Source organism: Hevea brasiliensis, chromosome 2 (genome assembly GCF_030052815.1).
Source record: "Hevea brasiliensis isolate MT/VB/25A 57/8 chromosome 2, ASM3005281v1, whole genome shotgun sequence".
NCBI classification, from domain to species: domain Eukaryota; kingdom Viridiplantae; phylum Streptophyta; class Magnoliopsida; order Malpighiales; family Euphorbiaceae; genus Hevea; species Hevea brasiliensis.
In genome coordinates, this window is record NC_079494.1 from 51,368,758 (window position 1) to 51,387,929 (window position 19,172).

Consider the following 19,172-nt stretch of genomic DNA (forward strand, 5'->3'; position numbering starts at 1 on the left):
CATAAGTGGGCAGATTACTCCCACTCAAACATCATCTTCTTCAATTGTTTCAACCATGCCGAAACAAACTCCCTAAAAAAAAAACTCCATAGCTGTTTTGCTTCAAACCTTCATCTTCTCCTTCATTTTACCTCTAAACACCGAGGTAGCTTCATTAAGTTTTATCTCCACATCATAAGGAAGAGTTTGATACCGAAATCAAGAAGTTTAGTGAAGGTTTAGCTAGTCCCAACCATAGGTAAGTTTGTATTTTTGAATATTACTTTGTTAAACTTTGTATACATGTTATGGGTGTTTGATTTGTGAAGAAAATTTTCAAGTTTGAGGAGTTATTGATATATCCAGTTTGGACAGCCATGGGGTTATATGTTGATGAAGTATTCTTACATATATTTGATGTGGATTCATGTTGAGTAGGGTGATTTAATGTCCTAGTAAGTTAATTCCATATGTATATGGTGATTGTGCACTTGAAATGGAAGTTGACGAAATTATGGACAATTTGGCATTGTGGAGCATTTCGGCAGCTTTGGGACTCTTTAATGAGTGTTTTAATTCATGAAGATATTGGGTGAATTGTGACATTGAGGATTGATGAAAATGTATGTAAATTTGGTTGTGGAAATTGTATGTAATAATGAGTAGTGTTTATGTGAGTTTATTATTGTATTTGGACTTTATGAATTAGAGTTTTATTTGGTGTATTGAGGATGTTTGTATTCTGCCCAAAATGATTTTAATGTGAAGTGGTAAATGGTTTTGGTAATGTACCAAAACAGAATTGGTAAGAGAAGTGGACTTGTAGCAAGGTAAATGTGTAATGGATAGATGTATAAGCAATGTAATTAAGGACAATATGCATTTCAGCCTATAACTCCAAAAATGTAACTCCAATTGGCATGAGACCAATTGGAGGTGAAAATAGGCACAAAATGTGCCAACTTTCATGAAGGAAACATACCAAAATTCTGCTTGCAAGGTAGCTTGAAAAATGACCAAATCCGGATTAAGTGCAAGTGAGGCCTGAAAACTGACCATTTGGGCAGCAGTTAGTGTTTAGGCCATAACTCACTCAAAACAGGTCCAATTGACCTGACATTTTAACCATGAATAGTTAAGACCCATACCTACAAGTCTTATGAAGACACCAAAGCCCAGAAATGACCATAAGCAAGTCAAACAGCTTGCAAATTTTCGGGTCCAAAAACTGGCCGAACAAAGTTGACCAAATTTGACCTAAAATGACCTAATTTGATGCGATTTGACCAGCAATAGTAAAAAGACCATAACTTGGCCTACATAACTCAGAATGACCTAAAATTTTGCCCCGCGTTCCATAAGACATAGATCTACAAGTTTGTAGTTTTGACCAAAACCCGAAAACCGAGGGAACTAGGTCGTCCGGCTAGGTCAAACTAGTATCCCGGAATCCAGCAAGTTGCAATGAAATGCACTAAACAAGGAAATGAAATTGGTAACATGTACCAACCCTAAAAGACTATCGAATGTGGCATATTAGTGACACTAAAACCTAATTTACCTAGAACGCATCGAGGGTCGATATATTAGGTGATTAAGCAAATAATAGCTTTCAGTGAATTACTTATCGAACATTATCTTTAGAGACAATTTAATTTAGTACTGAAACACTTCAAATTGTGTTTCTCAGTTACCAAAGACTCAGGAAAAGGGAAGGAAACACTGAGTCCAGACCAAGAGACAGTTATTAGAGGTTTGTGCACAACAACTATTTCTTTTGAATTTTTCAATTGAAATGAATTATGACCATTTGTACATCATTGTTTTAAATTGTGAAAATGTGTTGAATGGATATTTATTGCTTGGAAAGCATTGTAAATGGTTTGAAACTGTGTAAAATTGTTTGAATGATATTGATGGATACTTATTGATTGAAAAGCATTGGAAATGGTTTGAAACCACAGCTATCATGTATATTGATTGTATTCCTCGCTAGCTTGTCTAGTGGGACGAATTGAATTCCCTCTCTGGCTGAAGTGTTGACATGTGTGCCTGTTGAGGACGAATTGGATGAGTACTCATATTTTTGCTAGCTAGCTATGTTATTCCTCATTAGTCATCGACTTTTGGGACGAATTGAATACCTCATTAGCCATCGGCTTTTGGGACGAATTGAACTTTGGAACATGATTAAGCTGTGTGTGATTTATTGATTTGTATTATGATATTGTGAAATGGAGTTAAATCCTTATTGACATTTACTGTCTTTTGAAGTTAAATATGTTTTGATCTCTGAGATTTATTGTGATATTGTTTTAAATTCCTTCTGACACTCATTGTCTTGAATTTAACTATGATTTTACATATCCATCATTTAAATGATTTATGAACTGTGATTTAAGTTGTATTTGGTTAATGTTGTGCACCACTGAGACATTGTCTCAGCGATAGCTTTTTATTGCTGTCGCAGGTAGACAGACAGGCAGGCAGCAGACTAGCCTGCTAGTACCTCCAGCGAGAGATTTTTGGGTATAATGAGTATACCAACATTTTGCATTTTGTACTGTAATGTATGACCATTGTATGTACATATTATTTTTGGTTTTGAGCAGTTGTAAATTCAAATTGTACCTTGAAGTTGTAAAATAATTATGAGTTATTTTGGCTTGTAAAAATTGTATTATATTTCTTTTATCTCAGTCTTTGAAAAATTACTGTGGATTTGAGTTGAGAAATGTGTGGTGTTGAGAAATATGTTGGAGTTGAGATTTGGAAATCTATTGAAGTACTTTTTACAAGTTTTTTGAAGAACTGTTTTATCCAAAATACAGATGGCACTCTGCCAAAATTTTTACAGAAATTCCAAATAATTCAAATGTGTTAGTTCTATCACTTCAGTTCAAAAAGGTTTTTAACACTTGTAAATAGTGCTCACCACTGTAAAAGAAGTAAGAAAAGTTTTTAAAATCCCTTATAGTGTAATTAATGGGTTATTTGTAGACGGAGTTGGTGATTCATTAGGTATACTACGGGATCATGTTATGCATTACTGAGGGGTAGGGTGTGACACGAAAACCGAGGGAACTAGGTCGTCCAGCTAGGTCAAACTAGTATCCCGAAATCCAGTAAATTGCAAGAAAATGCAGTATACATGGAAATGAACTTGGTAACATGTACCAACCCTAAAAGACTATCGAATGTGACATATTAGTAACACTAAAACCTAATTTACCTAGAATGCACCGAGGGTCAACATATTAGGGTGACTAAGCAAATAATAGAATTCAGTGAATTATTTATCAAACATTATCGTTAGAGACAGTTTAATTTAGTACTGAAATACTTCAAATTGTGTTTCTCAGTTAGCAAAGACTCAGAAAAAGGGAAGGAAACACTGAGTCAAGACCAGGAGACAGTTATCAGAGGTTTGTGCACAACAACTATTTCTTTTGAATTTTTCAATTGAAATGAATTATGACTATTTGTACATTATTGTTTTAAATTGTAGAAATATGTTTGAATGGATATTTATCGCTTGAAAAGCACTGTAAATGGTTTGAAATTGTGAGAAATTGTTTGAATGATATTGATGGATACTTATTGATTGAAAAGCATTGGAAATGGTTTGAAACCACAGCTATCATATATATTAATTGTATTCCTCGCTAGCTTGTCTAGTGGGACGAATTGAATTCCCTCTCTGGCTGAAGTGTTGACGTGTGTGCCTGTTGAGGACGAATTGGATGAGTACTCATATTTTTGCTAGCTAGCTATGTTATTCCACATTAGTCATTGACTTTTGGGACGAATTGAATACCTCATTAGCCATCGGCTTTTGGGACGAATTGAACTTTGGAACATGATTAAGCTGTGTGCGATTTATTGATATGTATTGTGAGATTGTGAAATGAATTTAAACTCTTATTGACATACACTGTCTTTTGAATTTAACCATGATCTGATTTTTTGAAATTTATTGTGATATTGAGAAATGGAGTTTAAATTCTTGTTGACAATTACTGTCTTGAAATTAACTATGGTTTTAAGTATCCACTATTTATTATGATTTAGGAATTGTGATTTAGGCTGCTAGTACATCCAGCGAGAGATTCTCGGGTATAACGAGTATACCACATTTTTCATTTTGTACTATAATGTATGACCACTGTATGTATATATTGTTTTTGGTTTTGAGCAGTTGTAAATTAAAATTGTACATTGAAATTATAAAGTAAATTATGAGTTATTTTGACTTGTAAAAATTGTATTATATTTCTTGTATCTCAGTCTTTGAAAAATCACTGTGGATTGAGTTGAGAAATATGTTGGAGTTGAGATTTGGAAATATATTGAAGTGTTTTTTACAGGTTTTCTGAAGAACTGTTTTATCCAAAATACAAATGGCACTCTGCCAAAATTTTTACAGAAATTCCAAATAATTTAAATGTTTTAGTTCTATCACTTCAGTTCAAAAAGGTTTTTAACACCTATAAATAGTGCTCACCACTGTAAAAGAAGTAAGAAAAGTTTTAAAATCCATTGTAGTGTATTTAATGGGTTATCAGTAGATGAAGTTGGTAATTCATTAGGTATACTACGGGACCATGTTATGCCTTACAGAGGGGTAGGGTGTGACAGAGAAAGATTGGAAATGATTAGTGGAAGTATTTTTCACAGGTTCCGAAGAACTGTTTTCTCCATTTTTAGCCGGTACTCTGCCAGATTTTTTATAAAATTTTTGGAACCTCAAATAAATTATAATTTCAATAAATGACTTAAATGAATTATATTTCACAAATTATATTCAAAACTATGATAAAAAAAATTAAGGATGAATAAAAATGATTGAGATAAAATAGAGTGTTCCGGTACACTGTGTGACATATCTTACTCGGATATACTGTAAACGGGTAAGGGGTGTCACAGGCAACTATTCTCATCTTGGTGTACTATCGAGTAGTATGTAGCTCTGCAAAATAATCTCAAGTCAATACTGTAATCTGCAGCTTACAGTATAAACATCAAGAATATTGCATAGTTACTACGATACATCCCAATAGATCAAACTTTCCTATCTTTTATCCTTTTCGAATTCACTAATATCCCGAACTTATTATGATTACAATATCCATTAACAATTACTAACAGTAACATCCTTGCCCTCATCTAGAACAATTCTATTACTGTAACTTACTTTTACGTCCTCTTGCCTTACATTAAGTAGGCTTGCCGTTTAGCTTTATAATTTATGGTGTGTTATAAAATACTTTTCACCGATAAACTCTTTCAAAACTAATTTCACTTATTATCACAATCCTTATCTTAAAGGACTAATCACTAATGCATCAAAATTTATTCCCCTGTAAAGGAATAACAATAGAACATATAGTTCTAACACTAACATAAAAGTATGCAAACTCCAGGTCAAACAATACATGTATATATCTTAGTTACTGATTGAGAAAGTACCAGCAACAATGTTAAAAGTCTCAGCCTCTTCTCTCTGCCGTATAGCGTATACTCTAGCTGAAGCATCACCTTGTTATGGCTGATTCACAGTACTCTGACTTCTAGGTGTACTACCCCTACCTCTACCTCTGCCTCTACTAACTGATGGTGAACTCTTTGGGGTAGAAACTTGGGTTGATCCCTTTGGTATAGTAAATGATCCAGAACGACATGGATTTACACAATTCCTAGCAAAATGACCAGTCTCTCCACAATTAAAACATGCTCGTACGGCTCTATAACATACCCCACTATGTGGTTTACCACAAGTTTCACAAAGTCGATCTGACAGCGCATTCCTGGGTTTCTGTTGAGTTTGCTGATCGGATCGAGGTGGTTTCTGTCCAGAAGATCTATTTCTACCAGACTCCTTACTACCTCTGTTGTATCCCCCAAAGTTTTTCCTCTTTCCAGTAGGACCACTAGAACTCTGTTCTACTGACTTTCCTTCTTTTTCTGTCTTCTCTGATTTCTTTTTCTCAGGAGCCGCTTCAGATTCAATTCTTTCTAATTCTAGTGCTTGAGAAATAAGTTCAGAGAAGTTGTTATATTTGAATCCGACCACTTGTAATCTGATACTAGGCTTTAAGCCGGTTTCAAACCTCTTACATCTCTCCCTACTGGTAGAAAGTAGACTTACTGCATAATGGCTTAGGCGGGAAAATTCCCTTTCATATTCAGCCACCGATCTACTCCCCTATTTCAGACTTAGGAACTCTTGTAGCTTCTGGTCTACGTAAGCACCGGGGACATATTTTTGTCTGAATTCCCTGAGAAAGTCATTCCATGTTAGCACTGCAGGTTCTACCAGACTATGGGGAATAGTTTTCCACCAGTCATAAGCATCCCCTTGTAGCAAAGATACTGAGTATTCAAATCTGAGCTCCTCCGTGCAATGCAGTTTCTTGAATACCCTATCCATCCTCTCTAACCATTGTTCTGCCTCTAGAGGATCTACTGTCCCCTTGAACTCTGTAGCCCCATATTTCATCAATTTGTCATACTGTCTAGTAGAAGACTGTGGTTGTACCACTGGTGTCTGTATTGGGACTTGATGTAACACCCCTAAGTTCGGTAGTGCGTTCTGCTGTTCCGGTGACCAGCGCTGTCCGGACAGCTAGGATGCCTAGAACCACACTTCAATATGAGTGAGGAGACATAAAATAATGAAATACAAGAAAAGGAAATACAAGAAAAATAAAGGAAAAATAATAGCAAAGAAATGTAACCAAGTTAAGTGAGCCGGGAAACCTAGCGATGGGTGACCGCACCGGGAAGCCACGGCGTGGACCGTTGACTAGCCCTGGACTGCGGGGAACCCTGGAAAACATTTTTGGGACTTAAATAGACCCTTATTGAAGAATAAATATCATTAGAAAGATCAAAGAAAAATTAAATAATTAGTACAAAGAAAAGTGAGAAATCGAAAAACGGACAAAACCCGGTGTTACCGAAAAATCGGGAATGCAACCCGAACAGGGGCATTATGGTCATTTGACATCCCGAAGTGTCTTTTGACTTAAATATCCATTAAAAATAAATAATATTACACTTAGAAAATAAAATGAAAAATTAATTTAGTGGTACCTAAAGTAAATAGTGAGAATTAAGGGTTTAATGTGGGATTAAGTGAAAGTAACTTATAATATGAATTAATTAGAGTAAGTGGACCACTAAGGGAATAAAATAAACACATTATGGGGCAGGTGTACATCCATTATCCAAGGCAGAAAATTTCATCTTCCTCATTTCATCAACATTGCCGTGAATGAAGAAAATGGGAACCACCATGGCCATTTTTCATGCAAGCTCTCTTAACTCTCCATTTTCAACTCCAACCTCTTAAGTTCCTTCATGAAACTTTGTCTACTCATCACAAGGAAGAGTTTGATACTAAATTTGAGAAGTTTAAGCAAGGTTTAACAAACTCCAAGCATAAGGTAAGTTCATAATTTTGAAGATAGCTTTGTTAAGTTTTGTGTGCATGTTATGGGTGTTGGTTTTGTGAAGGAAATTTTGAAGTTTAAATAGTTATTGAGATAGCCATTTTTGGACAGCCATGGGGTCACACATTTGATGATTTATTATGCATATAATTGATGAGAAATAATGTTGATCATGGTAAATTAATAACCTAGTGAATTATTTCATGTTTATATGGTGATTTATGCACTTGGATGGGAATTGGTAACTTGGGCAGCACTTTGATGTTGAAGGACAAATTTGGGCAGCCTTGGGGACACTTGAATAAATGTTTATATTCATGGGAGTGTTGGCAGAATTGTGGCATTAAGGAATGAAGGATATGTGTATGAAATTATTGTGTAAAGTGTATGTGAGAATTAGTGGTGTTTAGGTGTGTATGTAATGGTATTGAGATATTGTAAATGTGAATTATATTTGGTGTGTTGAGGGTAATGGTAATCTGCCCAAAATAATGTTAATGTAAAGTAGATTATACTGTGGTTAATGTACCAAAACAGATTGGTAGGGAAGTGAACCAAATTGCAAGGTATATGTGTGTTTGAAGTGGGGTGTGAAATGCATATTGAGGGCAGTGTACATTTTAGCCCATAACCTGAAATGTGTAACCTCAATTGGTAAGAGACCAATTTGAGGTGAAACTAGGCACAAAATGTGCCAACTTTCATTGAGAAACCATACCAAAATTCTGCTTGCAAGTTGATGTGAAAAATGACCAATTCGGATTAGGTACACTTGAGACCTAAAAACTGACCATTTGGGCAGCAGTGAGTATTTAGGCCATAACTCACTCAAAACAGGTCCAATTGACCTGAAATTTTAACCATGAATAGTTAAGACCCATACCTACAAGTCTTATGAAGACACCAAAGCCCAGAAATGACCAGAAGCAAGTCAAAAGCTTGCACAAGTTCGGGTCCAAAACTGGCCGAACCAAAGTTGACCAAATTGACCAAAAATGACCTAATTGATGCCATTTGACCAGCAATAGTATAATGACCATAACTTGGTCTACTTAACTCGGATTGACCTGAAATTTTGCCCGCGTGCAATAAGACCTAGATCTACAAGTTTGTAGTTTCGACCGAGACCGAAAACCGAGGAACTAGATCGTCGGTTAGGTCAAACCAGTATCCCGGAATCGAGAAGTTGCATTAAAATGCACTAAACAAGGAAACGAGTTTGGCAAAACGTACCAAACCTAAAACCCTATCGAATGTGACATATTAACGACACTAAAACCTAATTTACCTAAAGCATAGCGAGGGTCGGTATATTAGGTGATTAAGTGAATAATTGAGTCGATGCATTATTTACCAAACACCATCGATAGAGCAGTTTAAATTAAATCAAACACTTCAAATTGTGTTTCTCGATTACCAAAGACTCGAGGAAAAGGAAGGAAACATCGAGTCAGATCGGAGGGCAGTCATCGAGGTTTGTGCACAACAACTGTTTCTTTTGAATTATTTTCAATGGAAATAAATATTGACTATTTGCATATCATTGTTTTAAATTGTGGAAATGTGTTTGGTGGACACTTATTGATTGAAAAACATTGTGAATGGTTTGAAACTGTGAAAAATTGTTTGAATGGTATTTGATGGATACTTATTGATTGAAAAGCACTGTAAATGGTTTTTGTGGAAATTGAAGTGAATTACGAATTGTGTTGCCATTTTGTGAATAAAATTATAACTTTGGAATTGTTTTGACTCACAATTGGCATGACACTGATAATATGTTCCTCCTCCATTAATGGGGTGAGTGTGATTATTCCTCCCTCTTTGACTTATTAGTCTGGGGTGAGTATGATTATGTTCCTCCCTCATTGACTTCCCAGTCTGAGGTGAGTATGGATGAGTTCTCATTATATAGCTAGCTTCCTCCCTCATTGATTTCGATTATTGGGGTGAGCATGTCTTGTCGTGGTGTACAACACGGCATATATGGAAAAATTGTGTCATGGCCTAAATTGTGTTATAGATTGGCAACCTTTGTATTCTTGATTATTTGATCAAATTGTGTTATTATGTATTGTGAGATTGTGAAATTGATTTAAACTCTTATTGACATATACTGTCTATTGAATTCAACCATGATCTGACTTATTGAAAATTATTGTGATATTAACAAATGGAGTTTAAATTCTTGTTGACATTTATTGTCCTGAATTTAACTATGGTTTTAAGTATCCACTATTGATATGATTTATGAATTGTGATTTAAAATTTGTATTTGGTAAATGTTGTGCACCACTGAGACATTGTCTCAGCGATAGCTTTATTCTTTGTCGCAGTAGAGAGAGCAGAGCAGGCGTGAGGCTAAGTGCTAGTATCATGTGAGAGATTTTTGGGTATAGTGAGTATACCACATGTGGCATTTTGTCTTGTAATGTATATTCACTGTATGTATATTTTGTTCTTGGTTTTGAGCGATTGTAAATTTAAGTTATCTGATAAAGTTGTAAAATAATTATGAGTTATTTGGCTTGTAAAAATTGTGTTATATCTTTGTATCTTAGTCTTTGAAAATCACTGTGGATTTGACTTGAGAAATGTGTTGTGTTGATAAAAATGTTGGAGTTGAGATTTGAAAATATATTGAAGTGCTTTTCTGAGTTTTCAAGAAGCTGTTTTGTCCAAAATACAAATCGCACCTTGCCAAAATTTTCTGAGATACTCCAAATAATTCAAATGTGTTAGTTCTATCACTTGGATCAAAAGGTTTTTAACACTGTAAATAGTACTCACCTTGTAAAAGAAGTAAGAAAAGTTTTAAAATCCCTTGTAGTATATTTAATGGGTTATCGATGAAGCGGAGTTGGTAATTCATTAGGTATACTACGGGATGATGTTATGCCTTACAGAGTGGTAGGGTGTGACATGTTTTAGTGGTATCAGAGCAAAGTTTTTAAATTCTGTTTTCACTTGTTACTTGAATATTCTTTCTTCACAGTACAACTGCTCAATATCATTGTTTGATACATACAGTACATTACATTATAAAAATACACTAACGGGAGAAATCTCCTTGTATCATTGTACAGAGGTCTAAAATCCTCGAATTGATTATGGAAGAGGGTGATCGTTGATCGATCAATCGATAGAGGCTGCAAGGATGCCCCATGCCTACATAATGTCGGTGGTTCAAGAGCACCGGCCCTGCGATCTGCGATTCTACTGCTCGATTCGCTCGTGACGGCTGCAATGTTCCAACAAATGGATGGTAATGTGCCTACTCAAGCCCCAATACAGACTCCAGTGGTACAACCACAGTCTTCTGCTAGACAATATGACAAATTGATGAAGTATGGGGCTCTGAGTTTAACAGGACAATAGATCCTCTAGAAGTGAGCAGTGGTTAGAAAGGATGGATAGGGTATTCAAGAAAGCGCCTTTGCAGAGGAGCTTAGATTTGAATACTCGGTATCTTTGCTACAGGGGATGCTTATGGTGGTGGAAAACCATTCCCCACGATGCAGTAGAACTGCGGTGCTAACATGGAATGACTTCCTCGAGAATTCGGGCAAAAATATGTCCACGATGCTTATGTAGACCGGAAGTGCAAGAATTCCTAAGTGCAAAGCAGGGGCGGTCAGTGGCTGAGTATGAAAGGGAATTCTCCCGCCTAAGCCATTATGCAGTAAGTCTACTTTCTACCAGCAGGGAGAGATGTAAGAGGTTTGAAACCAGCTTGAAGCCTAGTATCAGATTACAAGTGGTTGGATTCAAACATAATAACTTCTCTGAACTTATTTCTCAAGCACTAGAATTAGAAAGAATTGAATCTGAAGTGGCTCCTGAAAAAAGAAATCAGAGAAGACAAAAAAAGAGGGAAAGTCGGTGAAACGAGTTCTAGTGGTTTTACTGGAAAGAGGAAAAACTTTGGGGGATACAACAGAGATAGTAAGAAGTCCGGTAGAGATAGATCTTTTGGACAGAAACCACCTCGATCCGATCAGCAAACTCAACAGAAACCCAGAAATGCGCTGTCAGATCGACTTTGTAAAACTTGTGGTAAACCACATAGTGGGGTATGTTATAGAGCCGTAGGAGCATGTTTTAACTGTGGAGAGACTGGTCATTTTGCTAGGGATTGTGTAAATCCAGTCGTTACGATCATTTACTACACCAAAGGGATCAACCCAAGTTTCTACCCCAAATAGTTCACCATCAGTTAGTAGAGGCAAAGGTAGAGGTAGGGGTAGTACACCTAGAAGTCAGACTACTGTGAATCAGCCAAAACAGGGTGATGCTTCAACTAGAGTATACGCTATACGACAGAAAAGAGACTTAGACTTTTGACATTATTGCTGGTACCTTCTCAATTAGCAACTAAGATATATATATGTATTGTTTGACACAGGTTTGCATACTTTTATATTAGTGTTAGAACTACATGTTCTTTGTTATTCCTTTCTGAGGAATAAATTTTGATGCATTAGTGATTAGTCCTTAAGATAAGGATTGTGATAATAAGTGAAATTAGTTTTGAAAGAGTTTATTGGCGAAAAGTATTTTCTAACACACCATAAATTATAAAGCTAATTAGTGAGCCTACTTAATGTAAGGCAAGAGGACGTAAAAGTAAGATGCAGTAATGGAATTACTCTTGATAAGGGCATGGAGGTTACTGTTAGAAATTGCTAATGGATATTGTAATCAGAATAAGATTCGAATATCAATGAATTCAAAAAGGATAAAAGATAGGAAAGTCTGATCTATTGGAATTTATCGTAGTAACTATGCAATATTCTTTATGTTTATACTGTAAGCTGCAGATTACAGTACTGACTTGAGATTATTGTATAGAGCTACGTACTACCCGATAGTATACCTAGATAAGAATAGTTGCCAACGGCATACATTTTTGGTATAGTTATGCGGAATGAATTTAATTGTTAGGAATAAGTTTGAAAATCCTACTTAGGATCTAAAACTCAAAAGTTAGAATATCGAAAGGTTATAGTTCAGTACCAAAGGAAGTAAGTTATAGAATATTGTGGATAAAAAGAGTTATGAAAGTAGAAATTTGAGCAGTTGATTCATATATAACAAAGAAATATTACGAATGTGAGGAAGACTATGGACTAGAATGGTCGGAGGACCAATGACTAGATGAATGATTCTAACATGACCTCAAGGGTCATTCAAGAAGGAACGTGAACGAAATATTAGACAACACAATAGTAAGAGGAGATTAGTATTATACAAACAAATTAAACGTTGTATTAGATTGTTAAAAGTCTTATACAAATTTGAGGAAAAGAAGATTATACGATCATATAGAAAGGAGAAAATAAACGTATGACTATTGTAAGATAGCTATTGGGTAAAATTTCGTGAATGAAATTTATTTAAGGGGAGAATTGTAACACCCCTAAGTTCGGTAGTGCGTTCTGCTGTTCCGGTGACCAGCGCTGTCCGGACAGCTAGGATGCCTAGAACCACACTTCAATATGAGTGAGGAGACATAAAATAATGAAATACAAGAAAAGGAAATACAAGAAAAATAAAGGAAAAATAATAGCAAAGAAATGTAACCAAGTTAAGTGGTAGGAAACCTAGCGATGGGTGACACTTAGGAAACCACGGCGTGGACCGTTGACTAATACTGGACTGCGGGAACCACGGAAAACATTTTGGGACTTAAATAGACCCTTATTGAAGAATAAATATCATTAGAAAGATCAAAGAAAAATTAAATAATTAGTACAAAGAAAAGTGAGAAATCGAAAAGCGGACAAAACCGGTTATTCTGAAAAATCGGAATGCAACCCGAGCAGGGCATTATGGTCATTTGACATCCCGAAGTGTCTTTTGACTTAAATATCCATTAAAAATAAATAATATTACACTTAGAAAATAAAATGAAAAATTAATTTAGTGGTACCTAAAGTAAATAGTGAGAATTAAGGGTTTAATGTGGGATTAAGTGAAAGTAACTTATAATATGAATTAATTAGAGTAAGTGGACCACTAAGGGAATAAAATAAACACATTATGGGGCAGGTGTACATCCATTATCCAAGGCAGAAAATTTCATCTTCCTCATTTCATCAACATTGCCGTGAATGAAGAAAATGGGAACCACCATGGCCATTTTTCATGCAAGCTCTCTTAACTCTCCATTTTCAACTCCAACCTCTTAAGTTCCTTCATGAAACTTTGTCTACTCATCACAAGGAAGAGTTTGATACTAAATTTGAGAAGTTTAAGCAAGGTTTAACAAACTCCAAGCATAAGGTAAGTTCATAATTTTGAAGATAGCTTTGTTAAGTTTTGTGTGCATGTTATGGGTGTTGGTTTTGTGAAGGAAATTTTGAAGTTTAAATAGTTATTGAGATAGCCATTTTTGGACAGCCATGGGGTCACACATTTGATGATTTATTATGCATATAATTGATGAGAAATAATGTTGATCATGGTAAATTAATAACCTAGTGAATTATTTCATGTTTATATGGTGATTTATGCACTTGGATGGGAATTGGTAACTTGGGCAGCACTTTGATGTTGAAGGACAAATTTGGGCAGCCTTGGGACACTTGAATAAATGTGTATATTCATGGGAGTGTTGGCAGAATTGTGGCATTAAGGAATGAAGGATATGTGTATGAAATTATTGTGTAAAGTGTATGTGAGAATTAGTGGTGTTTAGGTGTGTATGTAATGGTATTGAGATATTGTAAATGTGAATTATATTTGGTGTGTTGAGGGTAATGGTAATCTGCCCAAAATAATGTTAATGTAAAGTAGATTATACTGTGGTTAATGTACCAAAACAGATTGGTAGGGAAGTGAACCAAATTGCAAGGTATATGTGTGTTTGAAGTGGGGTGTGAAATGCATATTGAGGGCAGTGTACATTTTAGCCCATAACCTGAAATGTGTAACCTCAATTGGTAAGAGACCAATTTGAGGTGAAACTAGGCACAAAATGTGCCAACTTTCATTGAGAAACCATACCAAAATTCTGCTTGCAAGTTGATGTGAAAAATGACCAATTCGGATTAGGTACACTTGAGACCTAAAAACTGACCATTTGGGCAGCAGTGAGTATTTAGGCCATAACTCACTCAAAACAGGTCCAATTGACCTGAAATTTTAACCATGAATAGTTAAGACCCATACCTACAAGTCTTATGAAGACACCAAAGCCCAGAAATGACCAGAAGCAAGTCAAAAAGCTTGCACAAGTTCGGGTCCAAAAACTGGCCGAACCAAAGTTGACCAAATTGACCAAAAAAATGACCTAATTGATGCCATTTGACCAGCAATAGTATAATGACCATAACTTGGTCTACTTAACTCGGATTGACCTGAAATTTTGCCCCGCGTGCAATAAGACCTAGATCTACAAGTTTGTAGTTTCGACCGAGACCCGAAAACCGAGGGAACTAGATCGTCCGGTTAGGTCAAACCAGTATCCCGGAATCCAGCAAGTTGCATTAAAATGCACTAAACAAGGAAACGAGTTTGGCAAAACGTACCAAACCTAAAACCCTATCGAATGTGACATATTAACGACACTAAAACCTAATTTACCTAAAACGCAACGAGGGTCGGTATATTAGGTGATTAAGTGAATAATTGAGTCCAGTGCATTATTTACCAAACACCATCGATAGAGACAGTTTAAATTAGTACTGAAACACTTCAAATTGTGTTTCTCAGTTACCAAAGACTCAGGAAAAGGGAAGGAAACACTGAGTCCAGATCAGGGGGACAGTCATCAGAGGTTTGTGCACAACAACTGTTTCTTTTGAATTATTTTCAATGGAAATAAATATTGACTATTTGCATATCATTGTTTTAAATTGTGGAAATGTGTTTGGTGGACACTTATTGATTGAAAAACATTGTGAATGGTTTGAAATCTGAAAAATTGTTTGAATGGTATTTGATGGATACTTATTGATTGAAAAGCAATGTAAATGGTTTTGTGGAAATTGAAGTGAATTACGAATTGTGTTGCCATTTTGTGATAAAATTTATACTTTGGAATTGTTTTGACTCACATTTTGGCATGACAATATAATATGTTCCTCCTCCATTAATGGGGTGAGTGTGATTATTCCTCCCTCTTTGACTTATTAGTGCAGGGTGAGTATGATTATGTTCCTCCCTCTTTGACTTCCCAAAGAGGTGAGTATGGATGAGTTCTCATTATATAGCTAGCTTCCTCCTCATTGATTTTGATTATTGGGGTGAGCATGTCTTGTCGTGGTGTACAACCACGGCATATATGGAAATATTGTGAAATGGCCTAAATTGTGTTATAGATTGGCAACATCTGTATTCTTCTGATTATTTGATCGAATTGTGTTATTATGTATTGTGAGATTGTGAAATTGATTTAAACTCTTATTGACATATACTCTATTGAATTCAACCATGATCTGACTTATTGAAAATTATTGTGATATTAACAAATGGAGTTTAAATTCTTGTTGACATTTATTGTCCTGAATTTAACTATGGTTTTAAGTATCCACTATTGATATGATTTATGAATTGTGATTTAAAATTTGTATTTGGTAAATGTTGTGCACCACTGAGACATTGTCTCAAATATAGCTTTATTATCGCCGCAGTAGAGAGACAGAGCAGGCTAGGCTTGCTAGTAACGCAAGCGAGAGATTTTGGGTATAGTGATTATACCACATGTGGCATTTTGTCTCAGAATGTATATTCACTGTATGTATATTTTGTTCTTGGTTTTGAGCATTGTAAATTTAAGTTGTACAAAGAAGTTGTAAAATAATTATGAGTTATTTGGCTTGTAAAAATTGTGTTATATCTTTGTATCTTAGTCTTTGAAAATCACTGTGGATTTGACTTGAGAAATGTGTTGTGTTGATAAAAATGTTGGAGTTGAGATTTGAAAATATATTGAAGTGCTTTTTACAGGTTTTCTGAAGAACTGTTTTGTCCAAAATACAAATCGCACCTTGCCAAAATTTTTACAGATACTCCAAATAATTCAAATGTGTTAGTTCTATCACTTCAGATCAAAAAGGTTTTTAACACCTGTAAATAGTACTCACCACTGTAAAAGAAGTAAGAAAAGTTTTTAAAATCCCTTGTAGTATATTTAATGGGTTATCAGTAGACGGAGTTGGTAATTCATTAGGTATACTACGGGATCATGTTATGCCTTACAGAGGGGTAGGGTGTGACACTTGAGTAGGCACATTACCAGCCATTTGTTGGAACATTGCAGCCATCTGCTGAGCGAACTGTGTAACACCCTCCCGGTAACCACTCCGTACATTCTACTGTTCCGGAGACCGGTGTCGGTCCGGACAGCTAGAACGTCCGGAAAAATATTTAAACTAAAGTCAGGAACCCTAATTAACTTAAATATTAATAAGAAAAATTTAGTAAAAATTTTAGAAATAAAATACAACTGAGTCAAGCAAGTAGGTGCCCAAGCGATGGGTCACGGAGGAAGTTGCGGTTCTCGCAACGAGGAGCCCTAGACCCGGGGGAAAAATTATAAAATAATTTTTGGGACTCCAGAGAAGGGTTATTGAGGTTCCTATGGCATTAGAATGCCAAGAAAATACCTAGAAAAATTTTTCAATCGGTACAGACGATTTTGACCCGTTAAGCCGAACGGAGGGCATTTTGGTCATTTCGCCTTCTGAGGTGATTTTTGGCCGACTTGTCCAGTTGAGTAAATAATTAATATGACATAAAATATGAAGAAATATTGCTAGAAATTAAATTGAAAATGAGTAGTGGAGGAAAGGAAAGAAAAATGCAACAAATGCCAATTTATGACATCAAAGTGATGTCATTCAAGATTACCCACCAATCACATTTAGTCAACACTTAAATTAACTAATAAAATATGTATAAAACACAACAAAAGCTCCTAAAATTCCAGCAGCCATCACCTTTACAAAGTTCACCCGTAACTCTCAATTCCCATAGCCAAACCTCCATTGATTTTCAACCAAAACTTCCTTTCTCCTTTGTTTCCACCACTAAACCCTAACCACTTTCATTAAACCTTGACCATATCACTTGGGGAAGTTTTTGGCAGCCAACAAGAGGGAAGAAAGTGAAGTTTAGGGCTTTGGAAATTCTGCCCAATCAAGGTTAGTGCTACAAATTTCATTCTTCTTCTTTTAATCTTAATTAGAACATCATTTGAGCTAAGAAATTTTAAGGAATTGAAGTAAATTACATGTGTTATGGTACTTTAAATTTTCAGCAGCCCTATGAGAGTATGAGATTGATTGTTTAATAAACTTAGAATGGTTGGAAATCATGGTTAAGGTATTAATATGCATGAAGATTAAACTAAGTATGTTAATCAAGGTTTATGGATAAATTGATTTGAACCTTATTGTTTGGAAAGGTGAAAGTGTGAATGGGCTTAGGAAATTGTTAGGGCACATTGTAATGGTCAATTAGTGACCATTTTAGATGTGTTGACCATAAATGGGACTGAAAAACACTATGGCAAGGTGAGGTTGCAGGCTGCCCTATGGACAGCAGCATAGGGACTGAAATTTCAGTCCCTTTGCACTGTCATAACTTGGGCTGTGCTAGTCCAATTGATGTTTGGCCAATTGTACATGAAACTAGGCTTATAATGGCACATTTTTGCTGAAGAAACCATGCCCAAAAGACCAAAGCAAAAGGGTCAAAACTCAGCCACAATCCGGAACCCTGAAGCTGAATTCTGCAGAATTTGACCAAATGAACAGTAACTGTTCATTTGGCCATAACTCACTGTAGATTTGGTCAATTGGCCTGAAATTTTTACAGCAACAAGTTAAGACATAGACAAACAACTTTCATGAAGGAACCTACCTCAAATTATGGCCAGAACCCATCCAACCAAGTGACTCAAGTTACTGTTCATGCACTGTAGATATGGTAAATCTGCAGAATTGGCAATCCGGACAGCTTGGGTTTTTGAGCCATATCTGGAGCTACAAAACTCCAAATGGAGTGATTCAAAAAAGGAAATTCAACTAGAAAAAATAAGGAACAACTTTCATGTTTTACATTTCTTCAAATTCCAACAGTAACAGTGTCCAATGGAACAGTGAAGTTATGGTACAAAATCTGAAAAATCTGCTCCTTTGGTTTAATGCTTAGAAATGGTAAAAACACTTAATGCCAACAAGTTTTAAACACCAAATGTGGTATGTTGGGAGTGCCAAAGTCAATGTACACCTTTTTATTCTAAAAGTCAACATTTTTGTTGACCAATGATGAATAGTGACACCAAAAAAAGTTGAAATTCACAAATTGACAAATTTAAGAGTTTCAAATGCCCTAGTATACCTAACAAGATTGGTTTGGATAGTTTGGCATGCCAATAGGGTTCAGTTAGCAGTACTGCACATGGAAAAAATGCCATTCTGTGATTTCATGGCTTTTAGCCATTCTGACTTTGCATTGAGACTTGGCCTTGTGCCTGAGATTATTTACAGCCTTGGTAGCTCATTGCACACCGGGAGATGCATATGTGACCGATGGTGTGACGGCCCGAGGTACTAGGTACCCAGTGCCAGTTTACCCGTTATCCAGTCCAGTCGTCTAGTGTAGGTTACTTGGGGCAACCAAATGAATAAAAGTGATCAACGTTAATGAAACAATGAATATATCAATACCAAACAAAGAAAGCATACACATTCTATACACATTTATTTTCTTGCTATTTTCTTCTATTAT